Source organism: Macaca thibetana, chromosome 5 (assembly GCF_024542745.1).
Source record: "Macaca thibetana thibetana isolate TM-01 chromosome 5, ASM2454274v1, whole genome shotgun sequence".
NCBI classification, from domain to species: Eukaryota; Metazoa; Chordata; class Mammalia; order Primates; family Cercopithecidae; genus Macaca; species Macaca thibetana.
Genome location: NC_065582.1, coordinates 86,719,285 through 86,746,249, shown reverse-complemented (window position 1 = coordinate 86,746,249; position 26,965 = coordinate 86,719,285).

The following is a 26,965-nucleotide window of genomic DNA, read 5'->3' as shown; positions in this document are numbered from 1 at the left end:
AGTGTTAATCATAGGAATACTGACAACCAACCAGGAGAAGTGTGCAAGCTACGGAAGCTGAATAACAAGATACTTTGCCTGCTTCCTCTCTCTTCCTCCCACTCCAGCACAATACAGGAAGCCTAAAAGGGGCAGAAGTACAGAAGTTTACTTTAAAAGAAAATTAATTTTAATGTTTGTGGGTACATAGTAGGTGTATAAATTTATGGGGTACATGAGATATTTTGATACAGGCATGTAATGCCTAATAAACACATCATGTAAAATGGGGTATCCATCCCCTTAAGTATTTTTCTTTTGTTTTACAAGCAATCCAATTATTGTCTTTTAGATATTTTAAATTACACAATTAAATTATTATTGACTATAGTCACTTTGTTATGCTATCAAATATTGGGTCTTTTTCATTCTTTAACTATTTTATTGTACCCAGCGACCACCCCCTACCTCCCCACCACTCTCCCACTACCCTTCCCAGCCTCTGGTAACCATCCTATGTCCACGAGTTCAATTGTTTCAATTTTCAGATCCTACAAATAAGTGAGAACCTGTGATGTTTGTGTTTCTGTGTCTGGCTTATTTCATTTAGCATAATGACCTCAGTTCCATCCATATTGTTGCAAATGACAGGATCTCATTCTTTTTTATGGCCAAATATTACTCCATTGTGTATATGTACCACATTTTCTTTATCCATTCATCTGTTGAGGGACACTTAGGTTGCTTCCAAATATTGATTATTGTGAACAGTGCTGCAACAAACATGGGAGGGGGGAAGTCTGAATCGAGGTATGTGCTATGGGACTGGACAGAGCTTTAATAAACAAAACAACTGAAGAACTAGAAAATCTGCCAAAGATGCCTATAAAGAACCACCTGCTCACTAGGAAAAGGGTATTCATTTTACAGTTGAAGTCTTAGAAAGGATACAACACATTTACAAATGAAAATACAACATATAAAACTAGTCATGAGAAGATATGAAATAGAGACATGTTCTTGGCTCGAAAACCAAAACAATGTAAGTGCCTGACTCATAGTAGGTGCTTAATAACATTTGTATTGAGTGAATCCATCAATAGGTTGATTTAGGCTAAGTAAGAAACACATTAATAATTAACAACCATAGTTGAATTCATGCCCTACACTCTCTTCCATTTATGATATCTCTACAGTCTAATCCTTCTGCCCACAATTCCAGTACATTATAAGTGCAGACTGAGTCATCACAGCTTTCTTTTGAATTTATGAAATTGTTATTTAAGGCATACTTTAAGTTAGTCTGTTAGTGGCTGGAAGAATATCATCCTTTCTAATCAACCTTCAAATCTTTGATATGAGCTGGATGTGGTCCACATCAGTTTTTGGGTGTTTTTTTTCCCAGTCAAAGGTGGTGCATCTCTTTATTAGTATAAAAACTGGGAAATCCCTGTGAATTTTCTGAAGTACTCTCTTTAATCCAGCTTCTATTTTAGGTAGGGTATCTGCATTTGGCAACTTCCTCCTACAACACTATCTCTATGAAAGAAGTTAGGTTAGGTATAATCTAAACCTACAGACATTATTTTATAATTCAAACCTTGAGACACATAGATATAAGTGTTGTGCCTAAGATCACATAGCTGGACAGTGATAAAATTGGGACTAGGTTATAGCAAGTCACTCCCCCTTCTCACTATGCTGCTGCCTCCAACTCAGATGAGTCCACTGCAGTACACTCCCAGCCAGGGTCATTTGCTCAGTACAACAGCTTATGTTAAAGCTGTAAGGTAAATTTCCCACCCTTTCAGATCTTTTTAACGTCATTTACATTTCACATTACTAGAGCTTTCTCAAGAGATATTAATCACCAATTTTCATATAGATTATATGGTATGGGCCAGGTGCAGTGGCTCACGCCTGTAATTCCAACACTTTGGGAGGTCGAGGCTGGCAGATCACCTGAGATCAGGAGTTCAAGGCCAGCCTGGCCAACGTGGTGAAACCTCGCCTCTACAAAAAATACAAAAACTAGTCAGGTGTGGTGGCACACACCTGTAATCCCAGCTACTCAAGAGATGGAGGCAGAAGAATCACTTGAACCCAGGAGGCAGAGGTTGCAGTGAGCCAAGATCACACCACTACACCCCATCTTGGGTGACAGAGAGAGACTCCGTCTCAAAAAAATAAAAATAAATAAATAAATAGTATGAATAAATGATAAATGTCTCAGTATCGTTTTCCTCATTTTAATCAAAATAAATTATAGATATCTTGTAGGCAACCACCACACACACCTCTCTTTAGTTTTCACTCCATGATCTAATACTCCAGGATGAAAGATGTTCCCCAAAAGAATTAAATTATTACAATTTGTTTTTGACTGCAACACAAACAAGTAATTGAGGCAACTGTGCCTTTTTACATGTGTAAAGAGGGTTTACAGAGTGGGGAGTTTTGAAAGCTACTTGTCATTCTCCCATTACTGCACTGATTCATGGAATAAAAGAGCCCAGCATGGAGCTATTCTTCTGGCTTTTCACATACAAAATCATCAGGTTGCATTCAACCTTATTTTCCTATGGTTTTAATATCAGATTTTATTAAGCTCTATATAGTCCCAAATCCTTTGAAGCAGGTACCAACATAAATAAACAAACTCCTGCAGATACTCCCAGCTCAAGAGGAGAGGGTTTGAATTAGGGCTTTGCCTAAAATCAAAGGCTGCCTTGCTGTAATTACAGCCACAACTGAGATAACAAAGGGCATCAACAGCTCTGCTCATATAAGCTCTGTGCTTCCTCTGATTGGTAACACTCCTGTCTTATTTCTCCTGAATTAACATTGTTCCATATTTCTCTGCAACAGATTTTGAGCAGCTCTAGTTGCCACATGAATAACACTGTAGACTTCATCAACAGGAAAGCCCTCACCAAAAAAGAGCAATTGAGGAAATTTTAGGCAGGAATACAAAATTATAAGTAATAAATCAGAAATGTAGATAAAAATATCTGGGAAGGAACTTTGGCCAAAGACAATGGCTTTGTAAAAGAAAGAACATTTTCTAAATCTATGGTTGCTGTAACAACTAGCGCAGTAAGATTTACTTTCTAGCAAAGGATTTAATAGTTTAATAAGCTCAGAAGTTACTTTTAGACCCTGAAGTTAACAGTTAAGGCTGAAAGAGATTAAAAATTAATAATACTAAGGGTCTTAATAAAAACTTATTCAAAAATCTTTTTAAGAACATTTCGACATTAAAAATAGCAGCCAATAGAGTAAGAAGCATGACGCAAGCAGAAAGCAAGAAGATGGGTGCAGTTAGGAAGGCACAAACAAACAGCCTGGAAGAAGTCTCAGCTTTCCACAATCTACCCCAAATCTACTCTACAAATTGTAGAGGACAGGGCAGATTGAAGAAAAAAAGTCTGAAGCAAAACTCCACGTAGAATGTCTTTATTCTAATGTGAAGTTGAGGCTATAAAGACATCGCCAGCATCATAGATTCAACGAATTTATTTAGAATTCAATAAGTGGAAAACATTAAGTGCCGCTGTAATAACAACATCATGTAACACATAATGGCAAGACCATAAAGAAATAGAAAATGTCACTTTTCTAACAAAAATTTCAAGTTATGCCTTGGCAAATAAATGAAGAATACATACACATGTGAATATAAATACATAAGTGCTGGAAACATGTATAAGCATGTAAACATCCTTTCAATTACACTCTAGGTTGATACCCCCTGGGGAAGTCACACAGGAAAAGTGTTACATGTGTTACTGTTACACATGTTACATGTGTTAACGACATGGACTTTAAAGATAACTATATATTACTCAGTGCCTTCTCTACACTAAGTATACTTATTTAATTTTTCACAACAGTGCATCAAAACAAGTGCAATTCAGAAATTAAACTTGCCCAATGTCACAAGCTATTAAATGGGAAGTTAAAATATTAACCAGCTCTTTCTGACTCTAGGGTTATCAGTCTTTCCACTATACAATATTACCTCTTTAAATTAATTCACAAGGCATTTCAACAAGTGTAAATGGTGTATACACCTTATTTGTTGATTTGCTTCTTTCTTTTTAAGTGGTACCAACACCCAACTTCAAACAACAAACATGAAGCCCACAAAACACCAGAATAGTTGACTTACACAGAGAAGGAATAATTTGTGCTTATATATATTTGGAATCCCTAAAAGAAACTATTCCTTATGGTGATATGATAAAAGAAAAATAACACATACTAAAATATGCTTGTGTCTGAAAAGAATACAGAAAATAAACATGAAGGGTGCAATGAAGTGATGATAGAGAACTGGTACGTAAGGTTCTCAGTAAAATTTATTGGTAATGGAATTACAAGTAATTGACTCTACTTTCTGGCCTTGGCCAGGACACTGGACTCCCACTGCTTCCACTGGAGCTGGGCAAGATGGTCATTCACGTAATGTTTACACTACATTTATGTGACTTTATCCACCACATATTCTTATTTATGACAGATTTTCCCTTACGGATAAAACACCACGAATTTATTCTGACAAGTTGAAAAGTCAGATCTTCTTCACTGAGTGTATTTGGTACAGAACAGAAAGGAAACTCATCACAGCCACCATCCCCCGTCGTCTTCTCTTCTTTGGCAGGCCCCACATTTCTCCTTAATGCTTTGTGAGCACTAACATTTTAATCTGAATGACAAAATTTCTGTACAAAACAAAGACTCCTCTCAAACAGTGAAAACTATCTTATTTTCTTTCCTGTCTCCTAAATTCATGGTTATAGGTTATACAGTTGTAACTTTTTACTTGCTTTCTCTTCAGATTTATTTCATACACCCTGAGAGTGTATTTTCTTTTCACTTTCTTTCCATATAAAAGAAAGCCAACATTTTAAAAATAGGAGAAAAAAGTTATGTTAAATTCAGGAAACTTCCAATGTGGAAGGTGAGTTAAATTTGGTCTGATATAAATTTGAGATTTTCAGTAAACAGTTGATAATTAATGCTTGAAATGGATGAAAACACCTAGAAAATGTGCACGTACGTGTATACAGATAGAATAAAGAGGCCAGGCGCGGTGGCTCACGCCTGTAATCCCAGAACTTTGGAAGGCTGAGGTGGGCGGATCATGAGGTCAGGAGTTCGAGACCAGCCTGGCCAACATGGTGAAACCCCATCTCTACTAAAGATACAAAAAAATTAGCCAGGTGTGGTGGCGCGCACCTGGAATCCCAGCTACTTGGAAGGCTGAGGCAGGAGAATCCCTTGAACCCAGGAGGTGGAGGTTGCAGTGAGCCAAGATCAAGCCATTGCACTCCAGCCTGGGTGATAGGGCGAGACTCCAGCTCAAAAAACAAACAAACAAACAAACAAACAAAAAAACCCAAGAATAAAGGTCAAAGGACTGAACTCTTGGTTCTTGCAACATTAAAAGGTCAAGTTGATAGAGAACTAGCAATGGACTGAAAAGCAGTGATATAGGAAAAAATGTGGAGTATTGGTTTTGAAAGCCAAGCAAATAATGTGTTTTGAAGAAGAGTGATCCCCTCTGTAAAATGATACTGACATTTGTCAGGTTCCCTGGAAAATGGACTATGAGGCAAATTCTCTGTTGAGGGGTACAAAACCAAGGCATCAAAAGTGAGAAAGAATGTGACAATGGGAGTAGAGAACACACGATAAGGTGGTGCATAACTGAGCCTAACAGAACTTTGCATGGCCATTGCTCAATCATAAGGGATGTCTGAAGACAGCATATGGAGTTAGTACCTTTCAAAGAGTTCATTGCTATATAAGTTAAGAGGAGGAATGTATCTGCTGGCTCCTTTCTATCTCTTCTCTCTCATTGATCAAAGTTTGCCCCAGAGGGCACTGATTCCCCGGAACTACCTAGTTTTTACCTGGCCCCAAGTACCATTAGGTAGCACTTCATCTGAGTTTAGACATAGCATGCAGCCCTTCTGTGGTTCTATCCAGGACATACCTGGACACAGGAAATACTATGCTTCTTACCACGATGGACACAATGGAGACCATGAAGAATCCAGACTTTGGTCTAGGGAATGAGAAGACTACCAGTGGTGTTAAAACATAAGCAGAAATAGCTAGGGCTCTCCATTAAGGGAGCCGCCAAGGCTTAGTGTTGACAGTGGAGCCATAAGAATCAGGTGAGGTGCATAAATTTCACAAATTGTACTGAGAACTCACCGGTGGATTTAGCAATCTGGAAATACTGTTCATATCTCTTTAGGTACTCTCAATGACTATTTTTATCAATAAACTTCAATCAGAACTATTTCTTCCACTGGATATTTTCTTAATTTTTTAACCATGAAAGAAAGGGATTAAGAGCTTCATCTCGGCCAGGAACGGTGGCTCATGCCTGTAATCCCACCACTTTGGGAGGCCGAGGCGGGTGGATCACGAGGTCAGGAGATCGAGACCATCCTGGCTAACATGGTGAAACCCCATCTCTACTAAAAATACAAAAAAATTAGCCGGGTGTGGTGGCGGGCGCCTGTAGTCCCAGCTACTTGGGAGGCTGAGGCAGGAGGATGGCGTGGACCTGGGAAGCGGAGCTTGCAGTGAGCCGGGATAGCACCACTGCACTCCAGCCTGGAGGACAGAACGAGACCCCGTTTCAAAAAAAAAAAAAAAGATCATCCCTTTGCTCTCCAGGTGGCTTCTTGGTCCTCATGCAAATTTTTAAAACTCCTCTACAGAGCTATACATACCAAGGATATTGGGAGCAGATGCTGTATTTAGCCACAGAGGAAAAGCAAGTCTCATTATACCTTTCCCTGGGAAATTGGGGGCAACTTGCCTTGCCTTACTGGCACACACACACATACACACACACACACACACACACACACAAGGGATTTGGGAAAATAAGTTAATTAAAAGTTTTGTATGATTCAACAGTATGATACATATATATTATATATGTTATATAACATTATATATAATGTTATATATAATATGTATTGTATGATATATAATATCACTGCACTCCAGCCTGGGTAATAGAGAGAGAATCCTTCTCAAAAAAAAAAAAAAATATATATATATATACACACACACACACACACATAAATTGGGCAACAGAGAGACTCTCTCTTTACATATATATAAAATATATATATTATATATAAAATATATATATTATATATAAAATATATATATTATATATAAAATATATATTTTTAATATAAAAAAATATATATTTTTTTTGAGACAGAATCTCTCTCTGTTGCCCAGGCTGGAGTACAATGGCACGATCTCGGCTCCCTGCAAGCTCTGCCTCCCGGGTTCACGCCATTCTCCTGCATCAGCCTCCCAAGTAGCTGGGACTACAGGCGCCCGCCACCATGTCCAGCTAATTTTTTGTATTTTTAATAGAGACGGGGTTTCACCACGTTAGCCAGGATGGTTTCAATCTCCTAACCTTGTGATCCGCCCACCTCAGCCTCCCAAAGTGCTGGAATTACAGGCATGAGCCACCGTGCCCGGCCCTATGATATGTATTTTTAAAAGGCTAATACAATCTCAGTTTGTATTTAAAAATAACCAATGGTTAGATTTATAAACTGAAATAGATTACCATTTTTAATTCTAAATTCCAGATTTAAAATGAATCTTTGACAAATTGGAGTATGACATGAATGGTCTGTAAATCATGTTTTAAATGAACACATGACTACACGATGGATAGGCATCCTTCAGAAAAAAGTCTAGGAGAAATGACAAAGAATTACCATGAAGAAGAATACATGGATTTATTTTACTTTACTACATAGAAAGCTAGACTAGAACCAAAAGATGGTCATAAGAATATCAGCCTTAAGTTTAAAATTTGATTCAATATAACTATGAACTTCTGGGAATTACAGCTATTCCAATAATAAAACAGATGATCCTAGAGAGAACTTATTTTCCCGCCATGTAGATGAGTTTGTAGATTTTCCCCCCATGTAGATGATATTTGGATGAGTTTGGATACACGGAGTGGGAGGTTACACTAATTCAGTACTTTACAGTTCTGTTCATCAAAATCATCTAAGAATCTTTTAAACAACTGATTTGGCTCCATTCCAAACATACTGAGTTAGAATAACTGGGAATAAAGCCTGGCCATCTGTAATGAAATGAATATTTATGTTCCCCCCAAAATTTATAATCTAAAACCCCAAGGTAATGATATAGGAGGTGGGGCCTTTGAGAGGTGATTAAGTCATAAGGACAAGTCCCTCATGAATGGGATTAGTGTCCCTATTAAAAAAAAAAAGTCCCCAAAGAGCTCATTTGTCCCTTCCACTATGTGAAGACACATCTAGAAAGTTCAGATCTATGAACCAGAAACAGGCCCTCACTAGTCACAGAATCTGCTGGGACTTGGATTTATTAGCCTCCAGAATGGTAAGAAATAAATTTATGTTGTTTACACACCACCTAGTTCAATGGTATTTTGTTATAGCAGCCTGAACAGACAAAGACACGATCTCTATTTTTTTTTTTTTTTAATCTCACCAGGCTATATCTGATAGTGCTGGTCAAATCAGCATCTGAGTCTCCAACAGCAGAGCAACAGATCTACACTGCCTATCCTGTGTCATTATGTTCAAGCATAAAAATCTAGAATCATATAAATGTCCTTTTGTCAAACTCTGTCCTTCGAGAATGAATAACTTCTCCAGTATGTTTATTTAGGACGACATAGAAAGTCATGCCACCGGGCCAGGCACGGTGGCTCACGCCTGTAATCCCAGCACTTTGGGAGGCCAAGATGGGCAGATCATGAGGTCAGGAGATCGAGATCATCCTGGCTAACACGGTGAAACTCCGTCTCTACTAAAAATACAAAAAAAAAAAAAAAAAAAAAAAAAAATTAGCCGGGTGTGGTGGCAGGCGTCAGTAGTCCCAGCTACTCAGGAGGCTGAGGCAGGAGAATCGCTTTAACTCGGGAGGCAGAGGTTGTGGTGAGCCAATAATTGCGCCACTGCACTCCAGCCTGGGTGACAAAACGAGACTCCATCTCAAAAGAAAAAAAGAAAAAAGAAAGAAAAAAAAAAAAGTCACGCAACCCTTCTGAAACTTCAACCATAGAATTAAACAGTTGCTTAGATCAGCGGCTCCCAATCTTTTGGCACCTGGGACCAGTTTTGTGAAAGACTATTCTTCCATGCTTGGGGGGTGCTAGATGGCAGTGGGATGAAACTGTTCTACCTCTGATCACCAGGCATTACATTCTCATAAGAAACACGCAATCTAAACCCCTTGCATGCACAGTTCACAACAGGGTTCATGTTCCAGTGAGAATCTAATGCACCTCTGATCTGACAGAAGGTGGAGCTCAGGCATTAATGTTTGTTCACCCACCACTCACTTCCTGATGTGCAGCCCAGTTCTTCACAGGCCATGGACAGGTGCCGGTCAGCAGCCAGGGTGTTGGGACCTCTGACTTACATGATACATTTTTAAAACATCCAGCTGTCTTTCAGAAAGTCTTTTCCACTATCAAGAGGGATTTTTTTTTCTTAGAATAGAGCTTTCTCTCTCTCTAGCAAATCATTTCATCATATGTGAATTATTTAGGCAAGATCAGTGGTTCTCAATGTGTGATCCCCACACAAGCAGTATCAGCATCACCTGGGAACTTCTCTGGAAGGAGATCCAAGTAATTTGTGTAACAAGATTTCTAGGTGATTTTTTTTTTTTTTTTTTTTTTTTTTTTTTTTTTTTTTTTTTTGAGACGGAGTCTCGCTCTGTCGCCCAGGCTGGAGTGCAGTGGCGCGATCTCGGCTCACTGCAAGCTCCGCCTCCCGGGTTCACGCCATTCTCCTGCCTCAGCCTCCCGAGTAGCTGGGACTACAGGCGCCCACAACCGCGCCCGGCTAATTTTTTTTTTTTTTTTTTTTGTATTTTTAGTAGAGACGGGGTTTCACCGTGGTCTCGATCTCCTGACCTTGTGATCCGCCCGCCTCGGCCTCCCAAAGTGCTGGGATTACAGGCGTGAGCCACCGCGCCCAGCCCTTCTAGGTGATTTTGATGCATATTCACAAGTTTAAGAACGACAGGCTCAGATTAACACCCAGGGGGGTGGGAGCAGGTGCTTCCATAAGATGGAATTTTATCCTTTGACATTCCAAATTCTGGAAAATGGTGGTCAAAGAATGCTATGGACAATTTAAATCTACTTTCCTTCCTGATATTCCAGCACCACAAGTTATAGGGACTGCTTATTCTATGCATTTTCAATAAAAATCAATTTGAACTTAAAATGAGCATAAGTAAACACACACACACGCATCTTAAAGACAAACATCAATTCTAAGAGACAGAATAAATAAAGCATGCAGTTGCTAGAAATGTTTTTCTAAAGGTCCTTTAATTTGGAAAGACCAGTTTTCATGGTAAAATCAGTAGATGTTAGTATTCGGTTGGTGCACAAGTAATTGTGGTTTTTGCTATTTTTTTAGGTGTTGCAAAAACCACAGTTACTTCTGCACCAATCTAATATGAAAAACAGTCTTTATTCCTTTCTTTCATTCCTGCTTCTAATTCATCAACCCTTCTGAATTAGTTGAAACTAATAAAAAGGGCCATTACTTAATGGACTCTCTCAAAACTATACAAAAACAACCTCTTCGACTATGAAATTCCAACTGGTTTAAAATTGTAGCCATAAGTGAGGCACACAGTGGCAGGCTCCTGTAGTTCTAGCTACTCAAGAGCTTGAGGTGTGAAGATTGCTTGAGGCCAGAAGTTCAAGATGAACCTGGGCAACATAGTGAGACCTTTCTCAGAAAAGAGAAAGAAAAAAGCAACAATTCATTCTCGATCTCAGTCTCTGACAGGTGAGAAAATCAGGAGAGTATCTCTATTTGGCCTGGGAAAAGACAGCAAATTCAAAATCCTTATGAACATTATTTGAATTAATGAATGAATACTTTTCTGTGAGCATATAAATGCTTGGGAGGCTGTGTCTCTGTTACACAATTCTGATCTTTTAATTATACTACTTACATTTTATAAAGAGTGAGAACCTGCCTGCATACAAGAAGGTAGGCATTTATATTTAAAATTATAGTTATGGGCCATTGGGAAAGAGTTTCTTTCTCTGCATGTTTATGAAGCTTAAACACTTATTTTGATAGAGATTAATGTGTCCTCTATAATTAAATGCAAACTATATATTCAATCACTGTACCTCCCCAATTATCAGATTATACTTGACTCATCACTAACTTTAGAGGAGCATGTTGATGAAGTATCTTCTGAATGAAGGTTTCACTTTTATAATGCTCTTAATTATTTTTTCTACTTACTATTTACTTTTTTGTAAATCATAGTTTGATCATTAAAACAATTTTTTTTAGCTATCTTGTGCCAAACTGACCAGTTATTACAGGCATGAAGAATCTTTGGTTGTAAGAAATAGCAAAAAAGGAAATACAAAGCATGTGTGCAATAAGTCTTTGATCCAGATGACTGCCAACATCTAGCTCTAAAAGTCTAAGGCCCAAAGATATCAAAATAAACATACTGATCCTTACAATACAGCCTTTGGTAAATAGAACATAAAGAGGGAAAATAACCTTATGTTTGAGAGACAATAACCTTGGCCAAAAAACTGGATGGTCAGCCAAAAATATGAGAGAGCAATTGTGCAAATAAAAGAAGACAAATTGGCTCTGAGGCTTCCTTAGTGAAAAGATCCTCACTATTCAATCCCAATCTCCTCATTAGATGATTTCTCTGAGTGTCAAAAGGTTTTTGGAGTCTTCTTGCTTATTAATTCAACCAGGTGGATCCCACAGATATGAATATAATTGCCCAAATCTGGGAAATAAATTATGCATCAAAAAACTATAATGGGTAAGGTAGTTATAAAAATAACCCAAATTCTATTGAGAATAGATGGGCAAAGGCTTGTAAATTACTAAAAGCCCTCTAAGAGCAGAAATGTTCAGGAAAGAGCACAGGACATTAAAAAACATCAGAAGGAATGTAGAGAGAGGTAGAAATTCAGTTGATCGACACTGAAGAGAAAAGAAGCACATACTAAATAAAAGAAAGTTCCTCAAAGAAGCTCATCTGATTCCAAAACAGTAAGAAGGGAAAGCAGAAATAATGCAAAAACCATAGGCTACAGATTCAGGAAAGGGCCGCTGAAATATTTACATAAGATTCTCATCCACATAGATATGCATCTTTTGATTTCTCCCTGTTAGACTGAATGGTCATTCCCCCCACCCCAAAACTCGTATCTTAAAACCTCATCCCTAATGTATTTGAGTGTGGGGGACTTTAGAAAGTGATTAGGTTGTGAGTGCAGAGCTATCATAAATGAGATTAGCACCTCTATAAAAGAAACCTGAGAGAGCTTTCTTTTCCTTTCCACCAAGTGAAGACAATGAGAAGACAGCCAACTAGGAACCAGAGAGCAGGCTGTCACTAGACATTCATTTGTGTGTACCTTGATCTTGGATTTCCTAGCCTCCAGAAACTGAGAAGTAAACTTCTGTTATTTATAAGCTACCCAGCGGATGGTATTTTTGTTATGAAAACCTGAACAGACTAAGACACACTATTTAAGGCAAATCTTGTACTCTCCCCTTACATAGAGAGAAAATTATTATAAGATATTAAGCATATGCAGAACCATTGAGACAGGCAAGCATATACCACAGGATTTGATTGGCTTGGTATTGTGACTGCAGAGGTGAAACTGAAAAAAAGTATATGTTACAGAAGAAAAAGGGACTGAATGTCTCAAAGAAACTCTCATAATAGCTTACAGATTTTATCTGGTTCAATCATTCACTGGGTGATCAGATCCTTTCAAGACCAATGACCTCCTAGCCACTAGGGGTGGGGATTTATTTTTTAGGGCAAGTCTAAGGTAGAGAGCTCTTATATGAAGTCTTGGGTAAAGCTAAGAGATGTACAAAAATGCATAAAGGAAGTAATGGTTTAAATATTAAGAGAGAGTAAAAGGCATAAAGTTCAGATGAACCAAGGACAAGGATTAAGCTTCAAGTCACATAGTCAAACACTCAAAACACTGGAAGGTCTTATGGAATTCCTTAGTGATTTTTAATATAGTCTATGTGTATAGTTCTCATTTATGGATGAAAGAAGACATGTACAGTGAATGGATTAAGATGGATGAAAGTAGTGTTTGGAAAGGTGACTTGGCTTAAGAGTCAGTGGTAAGGCACACAAGTTGAGTAGCTTATAGAACACTGCACGACCAACTCCTTTGGCTGCTCCAAATCAAGAATCAGTAAAGCTGACCTATTATACCTTTAATACTGGTATTATTTTCCTGATGAGGGACAGCAAGAGTTTGAAAAAAAAGATTCCAATACTAACAAAAAACAAGAAGAACCTCCTACCCTAGTAAACGAACACCTGAACCAAATGTGAACCATCTTCTTTCTAAGGTTCAAAAAATATGGCTTTGTTGGGGTACTTTCCTTATATCAAGGGATCTCAGAACATCTCTTAGAATACATGAAGGAACTTTTATCTACAGATGTAGATAAAGAATTAGCTGTGTGTTAAAAGCATTTATATGAGAAGAATAGTTTATCTCGCTTTATTTTATGACCAAGTTTCTCAAGCCTTCAAATTACAAACTCATTAGCCTAGACATATCCTCAGTTATTCATAAAATGTAAACAGAATATAAACATGTCCCCTAGATGAAAAGCCTAAATACGATAAATGTTATTTACCTTTGACTATATTTCACAGACAATAAAAGGGGATTATCTTCCACTAGCACTTAATTTGGGAGCACTTTTCCCTTGGCAAGTTAGGGCTTCAAGGCTTGAGAGGGTCATGTAATAAAGGATTAATATATTAATTATACATATGTTTGTCTGTGAATGACAAAAAAAATTTAAAAATATTAACTTTAAAAACAAATCGAAGGTTATTTCTCTCTCAGGTAAAATCCAATAGAATCCTTCTGTTTTATGGCCCACCTGGCATGGTTTCCACTGTCAAATTTACCTCATGGTCCAAGATCGCTACTCCAGCTCCAGCCAGCAAGTCCCCAATCCAGCCAGCAGGGTAAGAAAAAAGAAGGTAAAATATATATCCCTACCCACAAAGACTGCTATGATTTGAATGTCTCCAAAAAAGTTTATGTGTTGGAAACATAATTACCCAATGCAACAAAGTGAAGAGGCAGGGCCTAATAAGAGTTGGGATCTTTAAGAGGTGACTATGTTCCCGGACTGAACCAAGGGTCAGGTTGCTTATTCTCATGGTCCAATAATGAGATGCAGATGAACTGAGAAACAAAAGGGTTTATTTCTATAACCAGGTACAGGGAAAAGTCTGAGAAATTATCGCCAGACCAACTCAAAATTATGAAGTTCTTCAGGGCTTATATACCATCTAAGCTGTATGTCTACGTGTAAGTGTGCCCTCATCTAAAGATGTAAGTGATTAATTCCTTATAATCTGTAACTAAGGTCTGAGTCTTGGGAAACTTCCTCCAAAGCCTCAGTAAATTTACTTAAACTAGATGGGTCCAGATGCCAAAGGCGATTACCCTTATCTTATCTTCTGCTAAGTTATGAAGGTTTGGGAGTTCCTTTCAACCCCTAATAAACTTTGTTTAATCCTAAATGGGTCCTGGTATGAGGAGTGTGAGCATTCCTTTGTTATCTTGTCATGCTTCAAGGCTCAGGAAGGCCTGGGCAAAACTCTTGGTGGGCTCTTATCGCTCGTTCCAGCCTTGTGTAAGGGCACTGGTTCTCTCAGCCTTTAATATTTAACCTAACTATTTAGTCAGTGTGAAACAGTTGTTATGGAGGCCTGCCTGTTCAGCTTTTGTGAGACCTGGCCTGCCACAACTAGATTACATGACCTCTGCCCTCATGAATGCATGTGTGCTGTTATCACAGGAGGGGGGTTTGTTATGACAGGAGTGGGCTCCTAATAAAAAGAAAAAGTTTGTCTTGATTTCTTCTTTCTGTCTTCAGAATAAAACTTGTTTAATCTTCAATGGGTCCTGGTATGAGGAGCGTGAGCATTCTTTTGTTATCTTGTCATGCTTCAAGGCCCAGGAAGACATGGGCAAGATTCTTAGTGAGCCTTCATAACTTGTTGAACAAAGTTTTACTATTCACTTCCACCTCCCACCATGGTACGACCCTTGACAGGTGCCAGTGCCATGATCTTGGACTTTCCACTCTCCAGAACTGTGAGCTGAATAAACTTCTATTGTTTATAATTTACCCAGTCTGTGGTATTCTGTTATAGCAGCAGAAATCAGACTAAAGCAGAACATTTATACTGAGAAATGGGGTTGTTACTATAACAAATATGTGATAATGTGGAAGACACTTTGGAACTGGGTAATGGGTAGAGGATGGAAGACTTTTGAAGATTGGGCTAGAAACAGCCTGTATTGCCATAAATTAAGTGTTAAGGATGATTTTTTTTTTTTCTTTTTTTTTTTGAGATGGAGTCTCTCTCTGTCACCCAGGCTGGAGTGCAGTGGCACAATATCAGCTTACTGCAAGCTCCGCCTCCCAGGTTCACACCATTCTTCTGCCTCAGCCTCCCGAGTAGCTGGAACTATAGGTGCCTGCCACCACACCCGGCTAATTTTTGTATTTTTAGTAGAGACAAGATTTCACCATGTTAGCCAGGATGGTCTCAATCTCCTGACCTTGTGATCCACCCACCTCGGCCTCCCAAAGTGCTGGGATTACAGGCGTGAGCCACCGCGCCCAGCCAGCCAAGGATGATTCTTATGAGGACTCAGAGAAAGGGAAAGTCTGGAACTTCTTAGAGATTACTTAAGTGGTCATAACCCGATTGTTGATAGAAATATGGACATTAGAGGTCATTCTGATGAGGACTCAGACAGAAATTAGTAACAAGGTATTAGAAACTAGAGTAAAGGCCATCTTTATTATAAAGTAGCAAAGGCTGCCTGAATCGTGTTTGTGTCCTAGGACTTTATGGAATGTGGAACTTAGGAGTGATGAACTAGGATATCTTGCAGAGGAAATATAATATCTAAGCAGCAAAGCATTCAGGCTGCTGTGTGGTTACTTCCAACTGCATATGTTGAGACCCAACAACAAAGGAATGAATTAAAGATGGAATTTATAATTAAAAGGAAAGTAGAGCAGAAATGTTTGGAAAATTGGTACCCTGGCCATGTAAGGAACCAAAACGCATGGGAGAAAATACTAAGAGGATGGATGGCTTTGCAACCATTTGCTAAAAAGATTCACATGGCTAGGAGGGAGTCAGGTGCTATTCACCAAGACAACAGGAGAAAGACCCGGAAGGCATTTCAGAGTTATTCCAGGCTGCCCCTCCCCTTACAGCCCTAGAGCTCCAGCAGGGCAAATGGTTTCATGGGGTGGGCCAGGGCACCCTCCAAAGGCTCACTTCCCAGAGCTACCTCGAGATTCTGCCCCCTGCATGATAGTACAGCACTCCTCAGCCACCCCAGCCATGGCTCGAACAACTCCAGGTGTAGCTTAACATACCTAGCTGTAACCAGGTATAGTTTAACATACCTAGCTTAACATACCTAGCTGTAACCATGTGGTGGCGTCCACATAGATTTCAAACCAATGTCCATGTTGCAGATAGCCTTGGGGCCCAAGCAGAGATTTGCTGCAGGGGCGAAGTCTAACAGCAGAGGGTCCTCACAGCAGAGGGTCCCCACGAGGGCAATGCCAAACAGAAATGTGGAGTCAGAGTTGCCACAGAGAACCCCCACTGAGGCAATGCCTAGTGGAGCCATGGGAACAAGGCCATCCCTGAGACCTCAGAACTGTAGAGCTACCAGTGTGCAATGCTAGCCTGAGAGAGATGCAGGCACAAGACACTAACCTGGAAGATCTAAAGCATGGGCTGAGCCCAGCAATGCCATGAAAGCCGAGTTACTTGAGGTCTTGGGGGACCAACTTCTGGCCTAGTGTGCCCAGGGTGCAGTACGTGGAGTCAAAGATTACTCTCCAGCTTTAAGACTTAATGTTGTTTTTTCACTGTTAGGTTTTGGACTTGAGGCTTTTAACTCCTTTCTCTTTTGGAATGAAAATGCTTACCCCATGCCTGTCCTACCACTGTATTTTGGAAATAGATAACTTGTTTAATTTCACAGACTCACAGTTGGAAGGTATTTGCCTCAAGGTGAATCATGCCTTAGAGTCTCACCCACATCCTATTTAGATGAGACTTCGGACTTTGGACTTTTGAGTTGATGCTGAGGGAGTTAAGGTTTTGGAACCATTGGGATGAAATCAATGTATTTTGCATTGTGAGAAGGAGGTAAATTTGGGGGTGCAGAGGAGGAATACTATGGTTTGAATGTGTGCTCTAAAAGTTCATGTATTGGAACTTAATCCCTAATACAACAGTGTTGGGAGATGGGGTCTAATAAAAGGTGGGATGCTTAGTCTTTGCTCTAATTTATGGATGAATGTCATTGTCATGGATGTGGGCAGTTATCACATGAGTGGGCTCCTGATAAAAGGACGAAGTTTGGCCCAGTTTTCTCTGTCTTGTGTGCTCACTTGCCCTTTCTGCCTTCCACCATCAGACGACCCTCACCAGATACCAGTGCCATCCTCTTGGACTTCCCAGCCTCTGAAATCAGGAGCCAAATAAATTTCTATTGTTTATAATTTACCCAGTCTGTGGTATTCTGCTACAGCAGCAGAAAATGAACCAAGACAATAATATTCCCCAAAGTTCCCAACAGTTTCTTTTACATCTTACTGGACAAAATGAACATCTGGCTGCAAAGAAGTTACAGAAGAGTCTTTAGTCTGGTTGGCCACAAGCCTAATCCATAGTTAGGCTTATTCCATTATTGAGTAATGTTATTCCATTGTTGAATAACAAGGGGAGGAGAGGGTGACCATGTAATTTATCTTCCAAATTAAGACACTATTGAGTTATCAGAGAGCACCATCAATAATTAGTCCAGGATGACATATGAAAACTGGAACATAAGGTCACCCTGGGGAAAGCAGATACTAAAGTATAACAACCAGTCTGCCACTGTTAATAATACCGGCTACTGTGTTTCAAGGCCAAAAAATGTGTCAGTTATATAGCAGTCACTCAGCTTTTTACTTATTTAGTTGATATTCATAACCTTCTGAAGTCAATATTTTTGTCCCCATTTTAATGGCTAAGAGATCAATGCTCAAAGTTGCCCATAGCTACACAGATAGTGACAAATCTGAAAATCAAATTCATTGCTTTTTACGCCTAGTTCCCCTGTTCTTTAACAGCCCTAGTTCCAGCTGCTACTAACTTATGTAAAAAACATGTTCCATGATCTCAAATGAATTATGCTAAGTTAAAGAAGCCAAACATAAATAAATGTATACAGCATGATTCTACATATATAATTCTAGAAAAGGCAAAACTAGAATGATAGAAGGCAGATTAGTCCTTGCAGGAGAGGGATCAGAGTTGAGGTTAGCTACAAAGGCACAGGACAGCTATTTGGGGGTTGATTTAAATATTCTGCCATGTTTGTGCTGGTGGGTACACGGTTGAATACATTTGTTAAACTCATTGTACTATTCCTCTAATATTAAGAGGAAGAGAGAGAAGAAATATTGAGATCAATCATTCCCTGGTATGGCCACAAAAAAATGGTGATCAAGTATATCAGAGGTGTGGGAGGTGTGAGTTTGCAGCTCTTATAACCCAATATTCTCATTTGTATCACCAGAAGTTGAGACCCAAGAGGATATCCTCCATTTCACTAGCTCCTCGTGTTTTTCTGTGACCCTTCAGATGAGCTGGAGTTACCTATTGGGCCTCTTTGAGAAACCCCAAGAGACATCTTCTCTAATAAGATGATTCTTCTTCTGAGGTCTCACTTGCTTCCACGTAACCTTTTCACATGGTTACTTTCTTCCGTTTTATTTTCTTCTATTTATTTGATTATCTATATGCCTATGATTATTGAATGATCAAAACTGTAGATGCTCTGGGAGAAAAGAAACAAGCCCTATAGTAACTGCAAAGCTTCTAAAAGTAAAATACTGTGACCTTCAGTAGCAGAGTTGCTATTGCTTCATTGTGAAGCATGCTGCATATCAGTGAGAAGGTTTTTACCCAATTCAGTAGCTAAAAGAGAGCCATTTGAAGGAATTTCTGTAGATTCCGTGCAGGAGACTGATGCAATGAAAGCCATGCTTCAGTAAAATGAATCTGGAAAAGTAGTATAGAATATATTAGAGTAGGGAGAGATTGTAGGAGGCAAGATCAGTTAGGAAGCCTTCACAATGACTCGAGTAAGAGCAAATGAAGGCCTGAACGAAGTTAGGCAGTGAGTGCAGACAGGCCAGGGTGAAATGTGATTGGGTAGTTGAGAGCTGAGGAGGAGAATGCAACCAGAGACTATTCTCCCTCCACCCACCAATCTCTGACCCAGACCCAGAAGTGCAATGAGGAGGAGAAACAGTACAGTCTAACAAACAAAGGTGTGGGTGGCCCTGGAACAACCTACTGAGATACTGAAATTGTTATTATTTCTCTGTAATTTTCATTATTTCTATCCTAGTCACAGTATTTATGTATTTGTTTTGTTTTTTACTACCATATACATTTCTGTAACAGCTAGGGAACACTGACATTAAATGCCTTGTAAATTCTTCTTTGTTAAATTCGATTCTTTGTTAAATTCGATTCTAATGTAATTGGCTACCATCAATAAGGTTATTATTATCCTGCTGTCCTCTTTCAGTAATTCTATCTCCTCCCTTAAATGTTCGGGTTATTTCATGTGTCCCTTTTTTTCATTGCCTACACGGTTGATGGTTGGCAACTTTTTTTTTTTTTTTTTTTTTTTTTTTTGCTCGTGCTTTTTTTTCTTCTGATTAGCCATATTTTGTAACAGGTTTATAAAATTTAACTCCCATTATAACTCAGATATAAAGAGAAAATGAAAGTTCTTTATAGTTATGTACTCAATCTGTCCCTCTGTCTTAGTCTCATCCCCACTAGTTAACTGGAAAATAAATATATGAAGTTTTTAAATCTCATCCAATAGTGCTGACTTTGTCTCTCAAAAAAAAAAAAAAAAAAAACCATTTCGTCCCAAAGCTACCCTTGCTCCCCTGCACTGCACTTCTCCCTAAGGTGGCATATGGTGCCTTGTGGTAAGGGGTGGAAATGAGGCTTTTGAGTCCCCGGGGAAAACGAAAGAGCCAGCTTTCAGTGCAATGTACTCTGTTTCCCCAGGTCTCCATGACAACGCCCATGGCTCCTGGGAGCTGTTTGCCCTGCTGCTAGGCTGCATAGCTTCACTCTATGTCAGTGGCACTCATGTGTTGGTGTCTCTTGGCTTTGTCAGCCGTTGATAGTATATCCTGGTTAACTCTGGCTCATTCCTGTTCCTACTAGCCACAGATCTCTGAATAACAACTAAAACCTCCTTTCAGTCCGTGGGCCTGCGGGGGTCCACCAACCCTCACTCCAGGCCCGGGAACATCACCAGGTGGGCCCACTCTTCCAGATCTAGCTTCTCACTGGAGGCCCCTGCAAGCAGCTCAAGAAAGTCATCCTGTAAGATCGCCCTCTTCTGACCTCACTGTACAGCTACGTTGCTACGGCTGTGCCTGAGGCTGGTGCCAGATGAGGCTCAGAGAGGATTTCTTAATCCTGAATAGGTAACAGGGAGAAAAGCTGCCTGCTCTCTTTGCCATCCACGTTATCCTCACTAACTCATCTTTTTTAGAGCTGGTCGAGCTAAACAACCTAATTCAGCTCTGCTGTTCATTAGATGCATGATCTCCAATGAGTCATTTAGGGGCTCTGTGTCCCAGTTTCCTCAACTGTAAAATAAGAATAAAATAACTCACAGTGTCTTTGTGAGGACTGAATGAGCTGATACATACAAGTACTCATATGTACTTGTGTACACCTAAGTCATAATGTGGAGAAGGTCTTCAATATGTTAACTCTTTTTCTTTTCTTGCTCACAAATGTCTTGAGATAGAAAAGGGAAAAGTTTTTCTTTCTTACAGATAACCTCTTCTGGACTCCAGCCAGTCCTTAATGGCAGACTGCTACGTCTCCTCTATGCCATAGGAGAGCCCAATAAGTTACGCTCTCTGCCCTTGGTTGTGGGTATGCTGAAGAAGGAGATCAAGTAAATTGGAAAAGTCTCTCTCAAGACAGAATCCTAGCACTATGATCCTGTTACACGATCTGATGATGGAATCATGGAGCCTAAATATTTTCTTTGTCTATTCTTGGTCTTCCTTCTTGAACATATTATAATCTTTGCCCACCTACACACCCCAATCCTCCAGGTAGTTAGATTCCTAGATAAATTGAGTCACAGATCGTGGGAAGGTAAAAGAGAATAACACATTAGAAATGTTAAAAGTTGCTCTCTTTCATTTATAGTCCCAGTTTTTCTCTCTACATATTAAGAGCTGACCAAATAATCAACATTGTGTCCAAATTTTTCTGCCCTACCCAGTTTAACATTTGTGTAACATGCCCTCCAGTTTAAAATTTAGCAAACTGCAACTTCATCATTGCATATATTAGAAATTACCTCTTGCTTTTTTCCCAAAATATTGTCTCAGTATAATTAAATGTTTTGTTAAAGGACCTATTCAAAATAAGTTATCAAAGAATAGCAAAAGATCTCAACAGATTATCATATACTATGATAATTAAACTTTTGCTAAAAGAAGTAAGTCTAATTGCTTATAATAATAACTCAAAAAGAAACAGTACAAAATTCCCAAATCTGTCATGTAAGCTAAAACGCAAGAGTAAATTGTAATGAGCAGTGAACATCACCATATATTGACCACCACTATTAATTTACAGTAGCCTTGATTAACTACATTTATTATATAATAACAACCTCAAACCCGAGTCATGTTTGTTTAGAATGCTGAAGGTTGAATGGCAATGTGTGACTGCTAAATGTTAAATTATTACAGAATATGCATTATTGAAGTAAAGCACTTTCCTCATCTCCTTTGGAAGAGACTGGCCATAAAATGTAGTTGGCCTACTTCAGGGCAGTTTACCCATCCATGAATCCTCAGGGTGCATTAAGCTACATCATAACAGTCTGTGCTGATACAACCACCAGTCTCATGTTCCATTTACTCAGTCAATAGGCCCAATCAGAATAGCTTGACATAATGGTGACAGTAATTGTCACTATGGAGCAAATTTGGATTTCTTTATTCAATACTATATATAGAAACAAGGAGCACAGAAGGTGGGGGTTAGGGTGGGAGAAGAATCAGGAAACCCACAAATTCATCAAAGGCTTGGAAAATAAGGATTTAAAAAGAAATGGGCCAGGCACTGTGGCTCACGCCTGTAATCCCACCACTTTGGGAAGCTGAGGCAGGTGGATCACGAGGTCAGGAGTTCAAGATCAGCCTGGCCAAGATGATGAAACCCTGTCTCTACTAAAAATACAAAAACTTAACTGGGCTTGGTGGTGGGCACCTGTAATCCCAGCTACTCGGGAGGCTGAGGCAGAGAAGGGCGTGAACCCGGGAGGGGGAGGTTGCTGTGAGCTGAGATCCTGCCACTGCATTCCAGCCTGGGTCACAAAGCGAAACTTCATCAAGAAGGAGGGGAGGGGAGGGGAGGGGAGGGGAGGGGAGGGGAGGGGAGGGGAGGGGGGGAGGGGAGGGGAGGGGAGGGGAGGGGAGGGGAGGGAGGGGAAGGGAAGGGAAGGGAAGGGAAGGGAAGGGAAGGGAAGGGAAGGGAAGGGAAGGGAAGGGAGAGAAAGAAAGAAAGAAGAGAGAGAGGAGAGAGAGGGGAGAGAGAGAGGGAGAGAGGGAGAGAGGGTGGGAGAGAGGGAAGAGGGTGTGTGTGAGAGAGAGAGAGAGAAAGAAAATGTTATTCAGTCTGTAAAAAAGGATCCTGAGAGCATTTTTGTCAGTGGTAAATTTCAGAGTAAACTCCTTTGGAATCACAAAAACTTAAACTTAAATTCTGGCACCTCTGCTTACCAGCTGTGTGGGTTGGGGAAAATTACATAAACATGCTAAGCCTCGATTTCCTCAACTGTAATATAGAGATACTTATCTCATTGAAGAATTAAATGAAATAATACAGACATAGTAGTGTTGTCTGTGTCCCCATTATTCTAGCTCCGGGAGCTCCTGTAGGCATCCTCCTGCATGTCTGAGGTCCCATCTTATCATCCTGGGGCTCTGTGGTGATTAGCTGCATAGCACAGCTAAGTGGTAAACAGTGAAGACTAGTCACACTCACCAGGCACTGTTCCCTTTTCAAGGGAATTCACTGTGAAAGGTTCTTGGACTAGAGAAATACAAATTTAAACCACAATGAGATACCACTCTACCCCTACTAGATTGATGAAAATTTAAAAAATTTTAAAATTCTCATCAATATCAAATGGCACCAAGAATGCAAAGGAACTAGAATTCTCGCACACTGCTGGTAGGAGTACAGAATGCTATTGTTTTTGGAAAACAGTTTGACAGTTACTTTTGGAATTAAATCTATCTTTATTAAATGATGCAAAAGCCCTGCTCATGGGTATTCACCTAGGATTAATTAAAACACGTGCCAACAAAAGACCTGTATGCTAATGTTACGGCAGCTATATTCATAATAGCCCAAACTGAAAAGTAGCCAAACATCCGTCAATTGGAGAAATGATAAAAATCTGGTGGTGTGTTCATACAATCTAATACTACTCAAAAACAAACCAAAAAAAAAAAAAACTTGCTCTTGTAAAAAATAACATGTTTGAAAGCATTATGGTAAATGAAGGAAGCCAGAATGAAAAACCTACATACTACAGTTTCCCTTTATATGGAGTTCAGAAAAATACAAAGTCTTAGGGACAGAAATCAGGCAAACATTACCACAGTCTGGGGGACTGAAAAGGGATTGACTCCATTGGGGCACAAGGAGTATCTTAGGGGCAATGGAAATGTTTTATGTCATAGTTATGGTAGTCGTGGTGGTTACATGAATATATTTATTTCTAAAAATGCACCAAATTATACATTAAGTTATATAATTTTGTCATATACAGCTTAGGTCTCTTTAAACCTGACTTAAAAAATATTTCATACCAAACAAAGGCAAGTAAAAACAGCACGAGTCAGAAATTAATAAGTTGTATATTTAAACCTAAACTTTTACCAGCCTGAGCCACGTGGCAAAACTCCATTTCTAGTAAAAAAAAAAAAAAATACAAAAAACTATGCTGGGTATGGTGGCACAGTGCCTGTAGTCCCAGCTACCTGGGAGGTTAATGTGGGAGAATCACCTGAGTTTGGGAAGGTGAAGCTGCAGAGAGCCATAACCACACCACCGCACTCCAGCCTGGACAACCAGAGTGAGAACTCGTCTCAAATATTAAAATAAAGTAAATCTAAACTTTGCAAAAGATATATCTAAAACATAATTATATAGGAGCTTGAAACGTAAAAGGATTTAAAAAAAGATATTTTATACAAATACCAAAAAGGCACAAATTTAAAAAGAAAATTTAAAAATGAAACTAAAGACCAATGTAGCCAATAACTGATTCTTAGAAAAGAATAATAAAACTCATAAACTTTTGGCAGGATTGATTAAGGAAAAATGAAAGAAAGCATGAATAATCAGTGTCAGAAATAAAAAAGTGGACATCACTACATATCTGGCAATCAGTATCAAAAGAATATATTATAAACAGCTGTAGGCTAATAGATTCAAACCTGTAGATGGAAATGTCAAGATCTTTGAAAAGCAGCATTTAACAATACTGACCAAAGAAGAAATCTAATATTTCTTTTTTTTTTTTTTTTAAGATGGAATCTTGCACTGTCGCCCGGGCTGTAGTGCAATGGCGCGATCTCGGCTCACTGCAACTTCCGCCTCATGGGTTCAAGCAATTCTCCTGCCTGAGCTTCCCGAGTAGCTGGGATTACTGGTGCACACCACCATGCCCGGCTAATTTTTTTATTTTGATGGGGCTTCACCTTGTTGTTCAGGCTAGTCTCAAACCCCTGACAAGTCATCCATGCGCCTCGGCCTCCCAAAGTGCTGGGATTACAGGCATGAGCCACCGCACTCGACCATAGTATTTCTTTCACTACTAAGAAATGGAGTCAAAAATCTTGTTATGATTTTAAAAATTTTGAATTAAATTATCTTGTACCAGATAACTTGAAATACATAGGAAGAAATAGCACCAATATTGCACAAAATGTTCCAGAGAATGGAAAAAGAGGTTTGTTTGGAAGCTTCCGAAGTGACTCTCAATGATCCCCACCTCCTGGGATTGATGCTATTGTGTAACCCCCTCTCCTTGAGTGTGGACTGGACCTGGTGACTTGATTCTAATGAATAAAAGACAGCAAAATGACGGGAGATCAATTCCAAGATTAAGTTGCAAAAGACCATGACTTCTGTCGTGCGAGCAGGCTTTCTCTCCTCACTCACTTAGATAAAGCAAGCTCTCTTGTTGTAAACTGCCCTAAGGAGCAGCTCACAGGGCCAGGAACCGAGATTGTCCTTGTGCCAACAGCTCATGAGACACTGAGGTCTTAATCTAAAGGCCACTGACAAACTGCGCATCACCAACAACCTTGTGAGTGAGGCTGAGGGGGATCTTACTGGAGCCTTGAGATGACTGCAGACTTGTGAAAGCCAAAAGATCCAACTAAGCCTTTCCTGACCCACAGAAACCATGAGATTATAAATATTGTTTTAAAACACTAAATTTTGTTGTTGCACAGGATTAGATGACTAGCACAAAGAGGAATGTCTGCAGTTTTCTTTTGGGAGCCAACATAACCTTATTACTAAAATAAAGCAATGTGATGATAAGGAAAAGTATAAGCCAATCTCACTCGTGGACACAGATTAGAAAATGCTAAGCAAAAAATTAGTCAACAAATCCATTTTTATACAAAAAAGATTATGCAAAATCATTAATTTGGGTTATTCCTCAGGAATACAAGCTTGTGTTAACATTTGAAAATTAATGACATACTTCATTACATTAAGAGAATAAAGGAAGACTATATGATGATGATTTCAACAAATGCAGGAAAAATATTTCATAGTATTTAATACCCATTCATGAAAAAATATCCTACACACTAGGGACAAAAAGAAGTAATCCTTCCTTGAGAATGCTTAATCCAACAGACTATTGAAAAAAAAATCTACATCAAACCTTATTTAATATTGATATGTTGCAAGCTTCCATAGAGTTCAAAATGAGATAAAGAGTCCCATTAATACCAGGTCTATCAAAATATACGAAAGAAGATCCTAGACTTTTCTTTTCTTTCTTTTTTTTTTTTTGAGACGGAGTCTCGCTCTGTTGCCCAGGCTGGAGTGCAGTGGCCTCCTGGGTTCACTCCATTCTCCTGACTCAGCTTCCCGAGTAGCTGGGACTACAGGCGCCCGCCACCACGCCTGGCTAATTTTTTTTGTATTCTTAGTAGAGACAGGGTTCACCGTGTTAGCCAGGATGGTCTCTATCTCCTGACCTCGTGATCTGCCCACCTCGGCCTCCCAAAGTGCTGGATTACAGGCGTGAGCCACCGCGCCCGGTCTAGACTTTTCAATAAGGAAAAATAAAGAAATAAAGCACACAGTTTACCCTTGAACAACATGGGTTTTAACTGCAAGGATTCCCTTCTAGGTGGATTTTTTCCAGCAGACACAGAGGGAAAATACAGTACTTACAGCATGCGAAACTCACGTTAAGGATGGACGCTGCAGAACTTTAAGTACACGAGAATTTTGGTCCTGGAACCAACCAATTCCCAGCATATACTGAGGGATGACTATATAATATCTGGAAAGGAATGGGGGAAAACGGTCACTCACAGAAAATATGTTTGCATATGTAGAAAACCAAAACCATACAGATAAAACTTGAAAATATATTAAGTTAGCAACTTTGGTCCGCGCGGTGGCTGACGCCTTGTAA